Source organism: Callorhinus ursinus, unplaced genomic scaffold (genome assembly GCF_003265705.2).
Source record: "Callorhinus ursinus isolate GAN/ISIS: 27379988/994484 unplaced genomic scaffold, GSC_fseal_2.0 scaffold4, whole genome shotgun sequence".
NCBI lineage: Eukaryota > Metazoa > Chordata > Mammalia > Carnivora > Otariidae > Callorhinus > Callorhinus ursinus.
The window spans coordinates 81,334,900-81,352,287 of NW_027397066.1; the positions used below are offsets into that span (position 1 = coordinate 81,334,900).

The 17,388-nt window shown below is 37.4% G+C and overlaps 1 long non-coding RNA gene across 2 annotated transcripts in view; it reads left to right on the forward strand.

Moving 5' to 3' along the window:
* Positions 1-4,080, forward strand: part of LOC112825491 (uncharacterized) — a 44,423-nt gene extending 40,343 nt beyond the window's left edge. For both annotated transcript variants that reach the window (XR_012377988.1, XR_003208708.2), the window contains one exon: positions 3,970-4,080. This is a non-coding gene — a long non-coding RNA (uncharacterized lncRNA). The remainder of the gene's footprint in view (positions 1-3,969) is intronic.
* Positions 4,081-17,388: the final 13,308 nt, after the last annotated feature.

A 17,388-nucleotide genomic window follows, 5' to 3' on the forward strand; every position in this document is an offset into this window, starting at 1 on the left:
ATTTTTCCCATTTAGAACCTTGAATATATCATGCCAGTCCTTTCTGGCCTGCCAGGTCTCTGTGGACAGGTCTGCTGCTAACCTTATGGGTCTACTCTTATAGGTTAAGGATCTTTGGTCTCTAGCTGCTTTCAGAATTCTCTTTTTTTTTTTTTTTTTAAGATTTTATTTATTTATTTGAGAGAGAGAATGAGAGAGAGAGAGTACATGAGAGGGGGGAAGGTCAGAGGGAGAAGCAGACTCCCTGCTGAGCAGGGAGCCCGTTGCGGGACTCGATCCCGGGACTCCAGGATCATGATCTGAGCCGAAGGCAGTCGCTTAACCAACTGAGCCACCCAGGCGCCCCTCTCTTTATCTTTGTATTTTGCAAGTTTCACTATGATATGTTATGGTGTTGACCTGGTTTTTGTTGATTTTGAGGGAGTTCTCTGTGCCTCTTGGACTTAAATGCCTATTTCCTTCCCTAGATTAGGGAAATTCTCAGCTATAATTTGTTCAAATAAACCTTCTGACCTTTTTTCCACTCTTCTTCTGGGACTCCTATGATACAGATATTATTTCTCTTTATGGAATCGCTGAGTTCCCTAGGTCTACCTTCATGATCTAATAGTTTCCTTTCCCTTTTCTTTTCAACTTCATTCTTTTCTTTTCTTTTTTTTAAAGATTGTATTCATTTATTTGACAGAGAGAGAGAGCACAAGCAGGGGAGCGGCAGGCAGAGACAGAGGGAAAAGAAGGCTCCCCACCGAGCAGGGGGAGCCCGATGTGGTACTCGATCCCAGGACCCTGGGATCATGACCTGAGCCGAAGGCAGTCGCTTAACCAACTGAGCCACCCAGGTGCCCTCAACTTCATTATTTTCCATAATTTTATCTTTAATATCACCTATTCTGTCCCCTGCTTCTTTATTCCTTATTGTGCTTACATCTATTTAGTTTTGTGTTTCAGTTATAGCATTTTTTATTTCAGTCTGATTAGTTTTTAGGTCTTTTATTTTTGCAGCCAGGGTTTCTCTGGTGTCTTCTATACTTTTTTTCAAGTCCAGTTAGTAGTCTTACAACTGTTGAACATAGAGTCTGCTTGGGACTCTCTCTCCCTCTCCCTTTGCCCCTCCACTCTTCCCCCACCCTCAAATAAATAAATAAATAAATATTTTTTAAAAGATTGTATTTATTTATCTGACAGAGAGAGACACAGCGAGAGAGGGAACACAAGCAGGGGGAGTGGGAGAGGGGGAAGCAGGCTTCCCGCAGAGCAGGGAGCCCGATGTGGGGCTCGATCCCAGGACCCTGGGAGCATGACCTGAGCCGAAGGCAGTCGCTTAAAGATTGAGCCACCCAGGCGCCCCTAAATAAATAAATCTTAAAAAAAAAAAAACCCTACTGCTGCATCTCTGCCTACTAAAAACTCTAATATATTTTTTTTAAGGATTTAAAAAAAATTTTTAAGTAAGCTTTACATCCAACACGGGGCTTGAACTTACAACTCTGAGATCAAGAGTTGCATGTTCTACCAACTGAGCCAGCCAGGTGCCCTTAAAATCTAATATATTCTTAAAGTCCATCTCCAGGTACCTATCTTGCCTTTTCCAGTTCTTTTTGGGTACAGTCTTTCCTGTCCTCAAATCCCCACAGTACTCATGTTTACATCTCTTGTAAAGCTGTTCACACATAGACAGCTATATGAAGCAAAAGTTATTTTGTCTTGTGTTCTGTTATTTGTGTCCCTTTTTGACACCTCTCTCTCACCTCCAGCTTCCTTAATTGTAAAGATTTTATTTTACTTATATTTCATATCCTTCAGGGTATGGTTCAGAGACTGAATAGTTCTCCATGCTTAATAAATGCTGATCAAATTTAATATTTACCTTGGATATACAGTAGTCATTAATGCACTTAGTAGTGTTCTTTCTGCCTTTGTTTTTGTGTTGCACTTTGATGAGTTTCTTTGAAGATAGAGACTGTCTTTTATTTTTTGTAAATATCAAAAGAACCTGCTAAAAAGTGTTTTGAGAGGAAGCTGGAAAAGAGATTTCAGAATGGTAAATCCCTGGGCTTTTGGATGTGAGGGCTGCTTCTAATGTTTAAGAAAAAAGGTCCTGTTCTTCCTGAGAGATTGGCTTTATCTTTTCTGACCATTGATTTTAGGCTTATAGTTTTTGAAACTCCCAGTGTTGCATACATCTAAAAGTATAATTTCTCTCCCATTACATTTCTATATATGAATAATTTTAAAATAATTCGTTAATCTCAACATGAATATCCAAATAGCTTATGGTCCAAACTGAATTCATTGTGTTTCTGCATAAACTCGGTCTTTTTCTATTTCTAAACTACATGTTTTCTTTATTTCCTGCATCTAATTGTACATTTCCTTGATTCTAAACACTTTTTTTTACAAGATAAAATTTCTGATATCAGTTGCTTCTTACCATCAATGGTGAATCATTGTTTAATTGGTAGTATTTTTCTTTCTTAGTGGTATATAAAATTATGGTGCCTCTTAAAATTGATGGCATTTTAGCTCTGATAAAATAGAGTAGTTGCAAAAACATGGATTGTAATTCCTTAACTTTTCACCCGTTTTGTTTCTATTCACATAACCATTACTGTAGTTAATGGTCTTCCTTCATTTCTTCATTATTTCTTCACTTTTCTTTTTCTTATTGAGATAAAATTCAATTAACATAAAATTCACCATTTTAACCATTTGTAAGTGTACAACTTAATGGTTGTTGAATATATTTACAGTATTACGCAGCAGTCATAATACTAATTCCAGAATATTTCTGTCACCCCAAAAAGAAACCCCATACTTTCTAATTTCCCCCTCTGCCTATTCTCTGGCAACCACTAATCTACTTTCTGTCTCTATGGATTTGCCTATCCCTGGGTGGCTCAGTCGTTAGGCGTCTTGCCTTCGGCTCAGGTCATGATCCCAGGGTCCTGGGTTTGAACCCCGCATCAGGCTCCCTGCTCAGCGGGGAGTCTGCTTCTCCCTCCCCCTCTGCCTGTTGCTTCCCCTGCTCGTGTGCTGTCTCTCCCTCTTCCTCTCTCTGTCAAATGAATAAATAAAATCTTAAGAAAAATAAATGGAATTATACATACATACAAATATCCATACATATATGGCCTTTGGTGCTTGGCTTCTTTCACTTATCGTAACGTTTTCAAGGTTCATATAGGACGTGATGACAGCGTGTCGTCTGTCCTCTGCTTCTTCATTCAGCCCTAAAAAGGGCTTCATCCCTTTTTATTGCCAAATAATATTCTATTGTATGAGTAAAGCACAGTTTATAATTTTTCAAGTGATGGATATTTAGGTTGCTTCCACTTTTTGGCATTATGAATAATGCTACTATAAGCGTTCCCATACAGGTTTTTGTATGAAACATACATTTTTAATTTTCTTGTGTATATGCCTAGGAGTGGAATTGTTAAGTTATGGTAACTCTGTTTAATTTTTGAGGAACTGCCAGACTATTTGACACAGTGGCTGCGCCATTTTACACTTCTGCCAGCAGTGAATGAGGACTCAAATTTCTCCACTTTTCACCAACACTTGCTATTTTTCTTTTTCCTTTCATTATAGCCATTCTAGATAGTGTGCAATGGCATTCTTCACTGTTTCTTAAATGGTGTGCCCCTCATAACTTCCTCATTAACCTTCTGGTTTCTTCTCATTTTAGTTCATCCAGACCCCACTGGCAGAATAGATTTCCAAAGGGAAGTTATATAATTTCCTTTAAAAACTTTTTTTTCACTGGTTCCATAACAAATCTATCAAATTAGGTATGACTTTGTTATCCTGGAACGCAAAGACTTTATATCTCTCTATAAATTTTGCTGCTATTATTTCACTCCTTCACTGGTGGCACTTTGTTTCAACAATCTGGAAAGTTTGCTGATGCTTGAACATCTCCTATACTGTCTTTTGTTAATTTTGTTTCTTATACCTTCACTTCTCCAGGTAGAATTTCTACTTTTCATTAAAGGCTCATCTTACAAGTCCTCTTCCAAGTGAAACCTCTCCTGATTCTTCCATCCTTAACTTGATTTTCCCTCTTCTGAGCATCCAGAGAAATTGGTATGTTTCTTATATTATCCATCTTACTCCACCTTTTAATATGAAATATTGTGTTCTTTTCTTGATCTTCCTCTTTCGGTACAAAGGCTTACTCATCTTGCGTCTGTAGTTTCTTGCAAATGTAAAATATTTAATAATTAACTAATGGGACTTTGAAATCATTCAGTGGTTTCACAGAATTAGGTGAATCTTTTTGAAGTATAGTGTGCTGTGTGGTACTGTGTATTTAAGTTATGTGTTAGGGAAAAGAGAACTTGCCTTTAGTCTAATTGGAGAAACAGGACTGAAAATATGAAATCTACAGAAATATATATCTGTGAGTCTAATAACTTTAAGCTTGCCTTGAAGGGGAGGAATCATGCTGGTGGATTGGTAATGTGGTGGGCAGAATAAGAGCAGATTCCTGGAAGTTGAGCTAGAACTTTAATTTAAAGGACAGTATTATTTGGGAAAGCTAGAGCACAATATAGGAAAGACAGTTTCTCCAGTAAATCTGGTAACTCAAATTAAGTTACATGTTTGGTAAACTATCTTGTTAATTGATTCAATTATTATCACCTGTGGTTTTCAGCATCTGTTAAGCGGCCTAGAAATTCAGTGACCCATGTTGTTAAATGACCTTTGTTTTCCTGGAAGGATTTTGCGGAGCGAACAGGCCTGAGGTGTGATGATTTATAAAGACATTCCAGTTTATGCCAATGAGGAGGTACTAAATTCAGATAAACTTAAGTAATAATAACTAGGTCACTGAGAATTTGCTGGTAGTGAAAGCAGTTTTGTCATGAATAGGTTGCCTTGTATCTGGCTAAGATGTGCCTGTTTGGTATTTCCCTTTGATTCTCTTCCCAGGAGGAGATTAGGAGGAATGTGCAGGTGCTCGCCCAGCCCCAGACCACTGTTGCTCTGTACTTTTGTAGTTATTATAATGTTACAATATTAAGGCTATTAATAAAAAGATAGATACTTCTAGTCTCCCAAATAGTTTGGGTTAAGACTTTAGAAGAGTTACCTTCTGAGGTTAATGTGTTTTTTAAAAGTATAGTAACTATTGCATATTGTTTCTTGATTTGTGGGAGGAGGGGAGGTAGTGGAATGGAATAATTAGGTGTTAGTATCTATTACTGAGAAAATTGGTGCAGTTTTGTGTATTGTGTATTTGTGTATTGCTGGAGATGATTACTCTTACACTTAAAATAAATTCATGTAATTTGCCTTTTTATGATTCATTTTTTTAAAGCATATTTCAAAATTCAGACTAATATATTCATATAACATATTATAAACATCTGGCCCATGATTTTATTGCTAATTTTAAAGTTCCAAAAAACAGGAACTTTTTTTTATCCAAGATGAGGTAGTACTGAGAAAAGCGTAAATTAAACTCATAGGTGTCTGCACACTATAATGCCAATTAATTAATTTATAATGGGAAATATATGGGGCCTGTCAGAAATCTGTGACTGATCCCTGCAAAGGCCACATCTTTGCTGATCTGTAGGTCCATTTATGAAACTTAAATTAGAATTCAGAGTTCAGACAATTCACTTGGCTATTGGGAGACCAAAAGAAAGGGATATTTTATTTAGACTAAAGGGGAGGGAACTAAATTATTCAAGACATTTTTGGCAGGAAATGATAGAAATCTCTGACCCCAAATTAGCTTAAACAAGGTCCTTATGGGTTTAATTAGATTTCCAGAACTAGGGCTGGCTCTGGAGTTGGTTGATTTACTGGATCAATGATGTCAGTAAGAACTTAGGTTTTATCTTTTTCCCTTCTCTGCTGTCACTGTTGAATTCATCAGGGGCTGCTTCCCCTTGTGATTAGAATCACTGATTGGTAACTACATACTTCCTCGTTCATTTGAAATTGGGAGAGAGGAGGAGAGGGGTGTTTTGAATTTGATAACTAGCTTTGAAATTCCAGAAAAAGAAGTGTCATCTCACTGAATTCCAGAAAAAGGAATGTCATCTCACTCGTTGAGGTGGTCCAGATAAACCAACAAACCAACCAACCCAGATGTAACTCAATTAAACTCATGGGAGATGGTAAGCTGATTGGGCCAACTCAAGTCACATGCCCATAGGCCAGTAACAGTTGTCAGGGAAAAGGTTAAAAGCTACTGTTAGGTTTAGTTTAATCATCTGTGGGGAGGAATAACATTGGGGAATCAACCAGTATTACAGTAAACCTGAATGAATGCTCTTTTTTTCTTTGCTCTGGAGCTATGTTTACTTAAAGAAACATGGTGTAAAGTCAAAACAACCTCTCCCATGAATAGACATGGATAAATAAATATTGGCACCTTCTGCTTTTGTTCATGTTCTATGTGTGTTTGTTCCATATGTGTATCAATTACTACATGATTATTAGCTAGTAGGTTCAGTAAGAGTGCTTTATCAGTGCCACTGGTTCAACTCCTGTGTGTTAACTGGATTTTCTCTGTTTCAGGATTGCAGATCAAATTGCTCTGTTGCTAATGTTTGTCTTTAGCATTACAAGAAGACTGGGTGAGAAGATATTGATGGATTAGTAATAGGATTACCTATTACTGCTAATTAGGTGGCTATCATCTTAAACAGATAAAGGGCTCCTTGGAGTGTACTTTACTTTGTATTGCAAAGCCTATAGAATTACTTGGGATTGGTTGCCGTATCTCACTGGAGCTGTTAGCCAGAGATTTATTTATGAATATATAGGGGTATATCATGGAATTCAAAAGCAAAGAGGCAAATTGGCTCAGGAAGGAGCTGAAACTAGCACTACACCTTTACCAGAACTCCATTTCTCTTCTCTGCTGCTTTCTGTGCATCTTCATTCCTTTTATTGTGGACTGACTTTTGTTTGATCTCTGTTCATGTGATTTAAATTTTGACTATTTCCCCAGGTCACATATTACTAGGCCAGAGTCTTAGGAAGAGGCTGAATCAAAACACTCTCTTGGTCTATATTTCAAATTCCCAGGGAATTTTGTGACTGCATGCGATCTCATCAACAAAGATGACTCTTAGGATCTTATGAACTTAAGGAAAAAAGCAAATCCTAGTGAAGAGATGAGCTAGACAGACAGTCTCATAGATCTTATTGAGCTGACTTATGGAAAACTGCTCAAGAAATTTTCATTCCTATATTGATATGTGATAACAGTTCCCTTTCTGCACAAAATCAGTGACTTATTTTCTTGTGTAGGGGGAAAGTACAGAACTAGGAGTCAGATTTTGGATTAAGTCCTCACCCAGCCATTTTTATTGTATAGTATTAAGCAAGAATGGTTATTTCTGGTCTAGATTTCATCATCTTTAAAGTGAAAGACTTGAACTCTTCTGAGTAGAGTCTTTTTAATATCCCTCCGAGCTCTAAAGTGATATAATATAAGGAACTATGTTGGAAGAAGAAATGTTGCATCTGGTAGAACCAACAAAGTGAAATCCCAAATTCTGGGACTGGTACTTACAAAGATTTTTACTTTGTGGTGTACAGAAAGCATTAGAGAAGAGAAATGGAGAAGTTCTAAGGAAGGTAGTTTTTATTTTTGTTTTTGTTTTGTTTTGTTTTTTTGCTAAAATAATTCAGTGGTATTCTTCCTAAAACTGGACTAAGCAGGCCAAGACCAGTGCCCAAAGTCAGGGCCTAATTGGGAAGAGGGCTCAGAGGAGCCTGACTCTGATTTGGTGAGAGTCTTTATCACTCCTTGGTAAGTAATTACAACTTTTTGCTTCAGATGCAGCTTCCTTAGATGCATTCATACACATCCAGTTAGGTAAGTGTATACTTATGTAACAGGAAGAAAGAGTGTTACTTTAGAATCTGCCTATATATGGCTTGTGATAATTGGCCGGGGAAAAGCGAAAGGTTTACTCTGCTGTAAGAAAAATGCCTTCATGGTCATGGGTGGTCATGCAGGGCAAGGCTTCTGGCCAGAGATTAGATGGAAGAGGTATAGACAAATAATTATGTTAGTGTAAGTAATAAGATAGGTGGATTTTTAAAATCTTTTGCATGTGGGTGCAACAGAATACCAGGATTTGAAGAGTATAGAGAAGGGCAAGAATAGGCTTGGATGAGATAGGAGTGAGAGAAGAAAAACACCTCATGAGAAATTCCATGCCTGGGGGTGGCCAGAGAACGTGGGGGCAGCAGCATCTAATGTTAAATTTAACATTGTTGTCTGTTCATGTCTCACTGCACTATCCTCTGTCTTTCCTAAGTCCTCAGCAAAGTCGACTGTCCACCAGGGCCTTCTGTTCGTGGTGCTTTGGAAAATACAGGAAGAAGGAACGTACAGCATATGGTGAAGTGGCACAGATGACAGTCGCTTTAGGAGGACAGCTGACCCATGGGATGCTTCAAAAAAAAATTCAGCAGGAGTAGGAATTCAGACCACATGAATTTAAGCCCAGAAATACTCAGAAAACATGGAAGGGAGTATATATGCCAGCCATTTTTTTTTTTTTTTTTGGAGGGGGAATATTGGATAAAAAGTGGGAACACACATGCGAGACAAATATCTGTATTACACTGATAAAAATAAAGTTTTTTTTTCCTACCAGAGAAGTCTTTTGTTTTTATTTTTAATTAAATCTTGTCATGACTTTAATCAACCCATATATCTATATATATCTAAGTTGAAATCGTCTCATTTTAGGAGGTGCTCCTGCAGGTGGGCTCTCAAAGTTAGGCCTATATTGTACAATCAGCTAATTAATAAGAGGCATTTCTATGGAAACAAAAGAAAAGCACACGTTAATGTTTGTAGCAAAGTATAAATCTAGTGTTTGAATCCAGTGAGAATATTTCCGGATGTCAGACTTAAGCATCCTCAGATGGAGTGGGAGCGGGCAGTGGTAACCTGATGGATTTTTGTGGTTTGTAGTTCAGATGTCGTTGGTTGATCCTTTGAGTGACCCATAGAGCATCAGGCATGAATATTGTGTAAACAAGGGCCATTGTGGTAGTTTCTCTGAAGGTTACCTCAAGTTGTCTAGCTTCAGTTTTCAGGGCTGTAGGGAAAAGGGCAGTTTTATTTCTCAATGATTTCAAGTCAAGAGAATGGGAGAATATTGGAAACTTTAGTTTGGAGTTATAGCCAGATATTTAAGGAAATCATAAGAATTCAGGGTCTGGCCTAGTTTTATAGGCAAACAACAAACACTCAAAGACACTTAATCAGAACTAGAATTTAACATCCATAAAGTGTGTTACTGAAATAATCTTTTTCTCCAAAATCACCCTCATTTCCACCAAAGATAGCCAAATTAAGACTAATTTATTGTTTGTAAAAAAAATCCAGTTTTTCAAAAAAGATTTTTATTTATTTTAGAGAGAGAGAGAGTGCACAAGCAGGGGGAGGAACAGAGGGGGAGGGGGGAGGGGGAGGGGGAAAGACTCTCAAGCAGACTCTGTGCTGAGTGTGGAACCTGATGTGGGGCTTGGTCTTACGACCCACCCTGAGATCATGACCTGAGCTGAAACCAAGAGTCAGATGCTTAACTGAATGAGCCACCCAGGCGCCCCCAAACAAATCCAATTTTAATGAACTTGGCCTGATTGTTTACATAAGTATAGCAAGAATAGTGATTGACCATATAGGTTTTTGAAATTTGCTTTGCTGAAACTTTTTATAAGAAATTTCAGATTGAAAAAAAAAAAGAAATTTCAGATTGAATTTTTAATAACCTCTCAAGGCCAGAAGCCAAACCAAATATTTGCCATCAAACTCACTTGTAGTATCTGTAGATTTGAGTGAATTCCTCTCTTCCTGAAGTCCCCCAAATATCCTGAGGTTCCCGTACCTGTCAGAAAGTTTCATTTTTTTTATTTACCTGGTAAGGCTGCTGGGAACTTTGTAAGCAAGATATCAGGCCCAAATTTCCAAAGGGCTCCATTTGCTCCATAAAGTTTACCTTAGTTCCTTGAAACTGTCTGGTTTTATCTGAGTCTATGCATGTCTCTTTCAAATATAACATTCCAGTCAAAGTCTTAGTAAAATAACCAATGTTATAAGGAGAACAGATTCTTTTTTTTTTTTTAAGTTTTTATTTAAGTAATCTCTACACCCAACATGAGGCTTGAACTCATGACCCCAAGATCAAGAACTGCATGCTCTTCTGACTAGGCACCCCAGGAGAACAGATATTTATTGAACTTATGCAAAAAATTATAATTGCCATGAAAGAAAGAATACTCAGAGTTTTTTGAATCTAGAGGGTTCAGGTAAGGAGAAAAGATAAATGTTTTAATTTGTTTACAAAGCATTTTTTATTAAAGATTTTATTTATTTATTTGACAGAGCGAGAGAGCACAAGCAGGGGGAGCAGGAGATGGAGAGGGAGAAGCAGGCTCCCTGCTGAGCAGGGAGCCTGATGCGGGGCTCGATCCCAGGACCTTGGAATCATGACTGGAGCTGAAGGCAGACGTTTAACCATCTGAGCCACCCAGGTGCCCCTACAAAGCATTTTTTTAATCAAATTTTTATAAGTTGTAGAGATCTTAGGAGAAAAAATTTCCATAAATCTTAAAGAGCAAACACTAGAAAATCAGCAATGTTTCAAACAAGAGTCATAAAAACTAATCCTTTTCAGTTCATTTAGTCCAATGTTATAAATTCTTGTTTTGTTTACAGTTTTTCTATTAGTTCTGGAAATTTTTAGTTTAGTTTTGTGATATTAAAGATATTGGAAACTGTATTTGTCAAAAGTCCTTTTTTTCTTTTTTAAGGACTTTTATTTATTTAGTTGTCAGAGAGCATACACAGGCGGGGGAGTGGCAGGCAGAGGGAGAAGCAGGCTCCCCACTGAGCAAGGAACCTGATGTGGGGGCTGGATCCCAGGACCCTGGGATCATGACCTGAGCTGAAGGCAGATGCTTAACTGACTGAGCCACCCAAGCGTCCCTCAAAAGTCCTTTTCATGAACCTCCTTGAAGCTGAAACACATTTGTGAGAGCATCAGGGTCAAATAATAATCATAAATGACAAAAGATTCAAAATGGCCATGGTTAAAAATCTGATGAGCGTTCATTTTAATGCAGTCCACAAGAAAATTTGGTTATTTTTGTGACACATAACATTTTAATAATTAGAATTTCAAGTGATAACATTATACCAGAACATATTAGAACTTAGGAATTTTATATACTTTCTAGTACAGTTATAGCATTCACTCATACAATATAACCAAGAAGGTTTATCATCCCTTATCTGACAGTGCTTCCCATGTAGTTTTAGCTAGCCTAATTAGTCAAGAAGACTTCATTTTAGGATTTGAATATTTGGGAAGTTTGTTACAATCAGAAGATTTTAAAGCACATGCCTAAATAGGATCATAGATCATTATAAAACTTAAAAATTATCTAGGTAACTGAGGTGGCCATAAGAGATTCTGAAGACAAATACAGAAGGTTATACAGTTGTTAGAAAAACTTAGGTCTTTTAATATTGAGAAGATTTAACCTTCTTAAGTAATCGAAGACCTGATAAAGGCAAAATATAAAAACTGTTTTTCTGGGCAGATAAATGCCTTCGTTCATGATTTTTTTTATCAAGAGCAGACCAACAATCCAAGAAAACTTTGTCTTTCTAACAGAAAAACTGAATTCTGGTCTTATACTAGTGTACTTTTAAAACTAATTCATTACTCTAAGTCCTGACCACACTTAAAATTCTTTTCTAAAGATTCCCCTTTACAAACCTGGTACAACTTTCTTTTTTCATTTAGATTTTGTCTTAAACTTTCCCTCTCTAAATAACCAGTCTCATTTCAGGACAAAATTACTTGTTTTCCCTGCAACAAAAATGTATTCTCATTTCTTATACCTTTTTCTTTTCTTCTTTTCTTTTTTTACATCTCTCTTACTTTCCTACGTATAGAGTTGCTTTCCTTATCATTTCTAGCAGTCTCAATTACATTTATCAGAATTTTGACTTTTAGAAACTTCAGTTTCCAGTGAAAACTAAGTAGTAATCTATTGTGAACTGTTTATCAGTTCAGTTCAATTCTTTAGATTGACAAATTTGTGAATATATTTCATAACTTCTAGAAACGTGTTTTTTCATAGTATAACTTTTAATAAAGCATAAAACATGTTTAGGCCCAAGTATCTACAGTTTCTCTGCAATAGGACAAAAGCAGCCAAACCTGTGTTTCATAATTGTTTTAGTATTTTATCTTATTTGTAAAAGACTTAGATATTCAATGAATTTGACCCAGTTTATCATTTAACCTAGCAAAACTTCAAGGTTTCAGGTTATCAAAGACATTGAAAGCTATTAAAAGTTTACCTATAAACCTTTTTATTTATTTAACCTATTTGCTCTTAATTACCCACTGGAAACTTTGAGACAGAAAAAATTAATCATTTGAAGTCATTTTTGCTGACAAATTGCAACAGAGATAACATGAGCTTATTTGACCTATAGTAAACCTTGGTAGAATAAACGTTTTATATTTAATGTTGATAACCCTAAGTACATGTCTATTTTAACTAAACCAGCAATCTTGAATTTTAATTTACCGAAGATCATCCCAGATCACATGAACTTGAAAAACATTTGGGTTAGTTCTTACCTTTTTGAGTTTCAGAGTGCCCAGTTTTTATAAGCATTTGCCTTTAAACCAATTAAATAGAGCTCCTTTACAAATTAATCTTAGCAACACCATCATCTGGGGTAGAGAAAATATCTCATATTTATAACATGTATGGACACATACACACAAACAAGATGCAAACAAAATCTAGGCTTTGTTTCACTGAGGTTTGTGGAGAGGACATTAAAGGCGCAAATTCCAAATATCTCTCTTTTACAAAACAAATCTAATTGCAAGATAGCATTATAATTTATGGATCCATTAATTAGTCATTTTCCCATTTTCCAATTAGAACACAGCTGGTTTTGTCCAAAGATGCCAAAAGCTGCAGCAACAAACAAACCAAATGAAGCCCCAGGGTACCTCTGTGAGCCTTGGTTCCTCCTGAAAAGTTGGGAGCTTCATCGATGCATTCAAATAGCTTCCTAGTTTCTGGTTACTTAATCTTGTAGCTGGCTGTGTCTAATCATGGGCCCAAGAAAACTAATTCAGACATGTCAGAAGAAGTTATAGGAGTTTGGTCCTGTTATAATTCTTGTTTGGTATTTAAATTACTAACTAAAGTAAAACTGTTGTTTGGTTTTATTTAGTGGGAAGAAACTAACCCTTATTGAATGCCTAGTGAATATTAGGCACTTTGTTACTGGTTTCATCCTCTCTTACAGCCCTGGAAGGTAGATAGTATGTTTCAAATTAACAAATAAAGTACATAGCTCTCTGATTCTGAACACTTGCTAGTTAAGAAAGTGAGGATTTGGGGTGCCTGGGTGGCTCAGTTGGTTAAGCGACTGCCTTCGGCTCAGGTCATGATCCTGGAGTCCCAGGATCGAGTCCCGCATCGGGCTCCCTGCTCAGCAGGGTGTCTGCTTCTCCCTCTGACCCTCTTCCGTCTCGTGCTCTCTCTCTCTCATCTTATTCTCTCTCTCAAATAAATAAATCTTTAAAAAAAAAAGAAAGTGAGGATTTGATTTGAAGTCTGTTTGAATCCAAAGTTCCTGTTTTTTTTCTAGTTAAGCTGGTGCTCTGGAAGGTTTTAGGTTACTCAATACAGTTTGGACTCTAGTTTCCCTTCTCTTGCCATGACTTGTAAATACAATTGTGACTTCTAGGGTGGTATTCATTTTACTTTCATTGTTGTTAAGTTAGTAAACATAATACAGAATTAATAGGTCCTAGTTAGAAAAAAGGATGATTTTTCCATCTTTTTTTTTAATACTTTTTTTTAAAGATTTTATTTATTTATCAGAGAGAGAGAGACAGAGGCAGTCAGAGGGAGAAGCAGGCTCCTTGCTTAGCAGGGAGCCCGATGTGGGACTCGATCCCAGGACCCCAGGATCATGACCGGAGCCGAAGGCAGACGCTCAACCGACTGAGCCACCCAGGCGTCCCTGTTTTTCCATCTTTAGATGAGTGTCTGTAAGATAATTCATAATAACATATAATAAATTTAGCATTGGGCGATCAGGAAGATATGACTCTTGTTTTTCAGATTTGAGAGTAAGCATCCCTTGTTCCAATCCCTCAGACTGGGTCAGGGCCCCTTGTGCTGTACTCTCACAACACCCCTCCTTTTCCTTCATGGCACTTTCAACTTTCACTTTTAAATTTGGTGTGGTTGAGTTATACCTCTTTTTCACCTAGTGATGAGGATGAATATAGTGTGCAGGATTTAAATGGACTTATAGTAAATCTTTACCATTAGCTTACCATGCAAGCTCTAGGTGATCATAGGTTATGGCAGGGGAGCATTTGCAGAATGAACCTGAACTGCTCTGAAGCAGAGTCTGCATGATTTATTTTTCCTCCAGAGAAAACAAAGGTCAGAGGCCTGAAGAGATCACAGAAAGAGATACTGAGTTGTTAAATGTTACATATGTTTTATTGAATATTAATGAAATACAAAATGAGAATTATAGCTCAAGTACTTTCATGTCCTGCTAATGTTAGAAGCAAAGCATGGTTTCCAAACCAAGTAATAAAAACCTAAAAACCAGAGAACATACCACAAAAGACAGTAAATGCTCTATTTTCTAAAGGCTCAGCACAAATACAAACCTTATATCTAGGCCTGTTATATACACATTGCTGTATTAGTATTCACAGCTCACCTTTGATTCCAACCTAAAATAGATTCATTCTATTCTTCTCATTCTGGTTCATAGCAACCAATTATCCTCTTCTTAAAATACTGATCACAGTTTGTAATTATTTTTTTTTTAAGATTTTCTTTATTTATTTGACAGAGCCACAGTGAGAGAGGGAACACAAGCAGGGGGAGCGGGAGAGGGAGAAGCAGGCTTCCCTCAGAGCAGGGAGCCCGATGTGGGGCTCGATCCCAGGACCCTGGGATCATGACCTGAGCTGAAGGCAGACGCTTAATGACTGAGCCACCCAGGCGCCCCTGTAATTATGTATATTTATTTGTGTGTTTACACATTTAGTATCTGTCTCCCTTATGAGACTGTAAGCTCGATAAAGGTAAAGGACTGTGTCTGATTTGTTCAAATCATGCACATGGGCTGCCGACATGCCTGACAAACAGTTCATATACAGACCATTTGTTTCTTGAATGTTGAATGGCTTGGGTTTAGTACTATCTGTGCTCTGTGCCATCTTTAAATAGGGAAGGGTCAAATTTGGCCTTTGTACCATGAGTGTTAATATCATTAAAAAACACTTCTTGTTAAAAATTCTTTCCTGCTAAAAATTTTTTTTTAAAAAAAAATTTTATTTATTTACCTGAGAGAGAGAAAGAAAGCACGAGCCGGTGGCAGGGGGTGGGAGTGGGGGCAGAGAGAGAGGGAGAGGGAGATGCCCCACTGAGCTGGGAACCTGATGCAGGACTTGATCCCAGAACCCCGGGTTTATGACCTGAGCTGAAGGCTTTAACCAGCTGAGCCACTCAGGCGCCCTCCTGTTAAAAACTTCTGACCTTAGATCTGTATATAGTCAGTATGCATTTTACAGATCCATGGCCATTATGGGTTTAAATATAATTTGTCAGACTGCAGAAACTCCCAAAGGCTGGCTCTGTGGATTAGGACAGGTAATTGGAAAGAATGTATGTTGGGTTGGTGAAGATAATGCTACTGAAAATATTATATTCAAAGAGAGATGCTGCTGTCCAGAGGATTTGAACCTCGTCTGGAAACTCTTATGAGGTGCCTTAAGACTTGTAGATACTAGGCAAGAGCACATTGTTGTAGAGTCTTAAAGACTTAAATTTTTAATTATTTGTTTTTAAAAATTACATAAATAGTACATGTTTGTTGTAAACATGAGTTGGGGTGGTTTCAATCCTTTGTTCACCAGGCAAGTCACTGTATATAATTTATCTTTTGATTGTGGCCTTTACAGTCTTCAGGTCTTCTCTTCCTGATATGTGTGTTATCTTGGTTTATATCTGGCACTCTAGGTATCAGAATAAAATGAGAAAAATCTAGGATGCTGGAAAGGATACATTTATAAAAATAAATGTCTCTAGTTTTTAAGATCATCAGGATGTTCATGGCAAATAATGGCTGAACACTCAAAAATGTAAAGTAGCTGCTTGGAAGATTTCCTGATGAAGAGCTGCATGGCGCCATGTTCTGCCAATAGTCATGAACACTTTGACTTTCCCTCCTTAGTTTCAGCATCTTCTCCTTTTGGCAGTCTGCCTGGACAGAGATGCTACTGCTTCCTGGTCCCAGAGGCAGTCCACTGGCCTCAGCTTGTCCAACCACTCTCTCCCAGGAGGCTTCCTGGGCCATGATGGACATGGAACACTAGCTGACTATGCCCAGGGGCCAAGCCATGCTAGTTAATGTAGCTTCTATTCAATTTGCAGCAAGTCTCTGGCTTAGGATAGTGTTTCTCAAGTTATCCATAGTGAAGAATGACTTCTGTTTATATTTTCAGTCCATAGTGGGATGGTACTTTTTTTGTAAAAAATATAAAAATCAGTTGTTAGAAAAATGAAATGGGAAATATAAAGACAAAGACAAAAATAAGCCTTAGTTTTTATTATTAGATTGGTTAGCCCGGTGATGGGTGTTAAGGAGGGCGCATACTGCATGGAGCACTGCATGTTATACGAAAACAATGAATCGTGGATCACTGCATCAAAAACTAATGATGTATTGTATGGTGACTAACATAACATAATAAAATAAAATTTAAAAAATTAAAATTAAAAAGATTCAGAAGACATAAAAGTACTCTGTAGCACATCTGCTACAGAAGTTTCTAAATGTTTACTCTCAGTTTTGGTATTTACTTTGTTATGGGCTGATAACAAAGAGTTCCTCGACCTGTACTGGTCCACTGTCCACACTTTGAGTAGCTGGTTTAGCTACTCTTGCCACGTATTTATAGAAAGTGTTTTGTATTTGGAGACATTACCTGTGTTCCTACTGTATGTATTTGGGTGTGTGTGTGTGTGTGTGCGTGTGTGCGTGTGTGCGTGTGCGTGTGTGTGCGCACACGCGCACGTGTACATGGGTGGTGGTGATAGTTGTTTTCTTTCCCCACTACCTTCTCTTTGATTTGATTACTTCTGTTTAAGTGGAACCTCTAGCAATGTTTTCAAACAGCGTGGCACTGCTCCTGCAAATTCTTTGGGAACGTCAAGGGCCTATCACATGCTGCCCCTCTAGTTGCTATGCCTGGACATAGCCTTTTCTTTTCTTTTAAAATTTCATTAAGTTTTTAATTTTAATTCCAGTATAGTTATCAT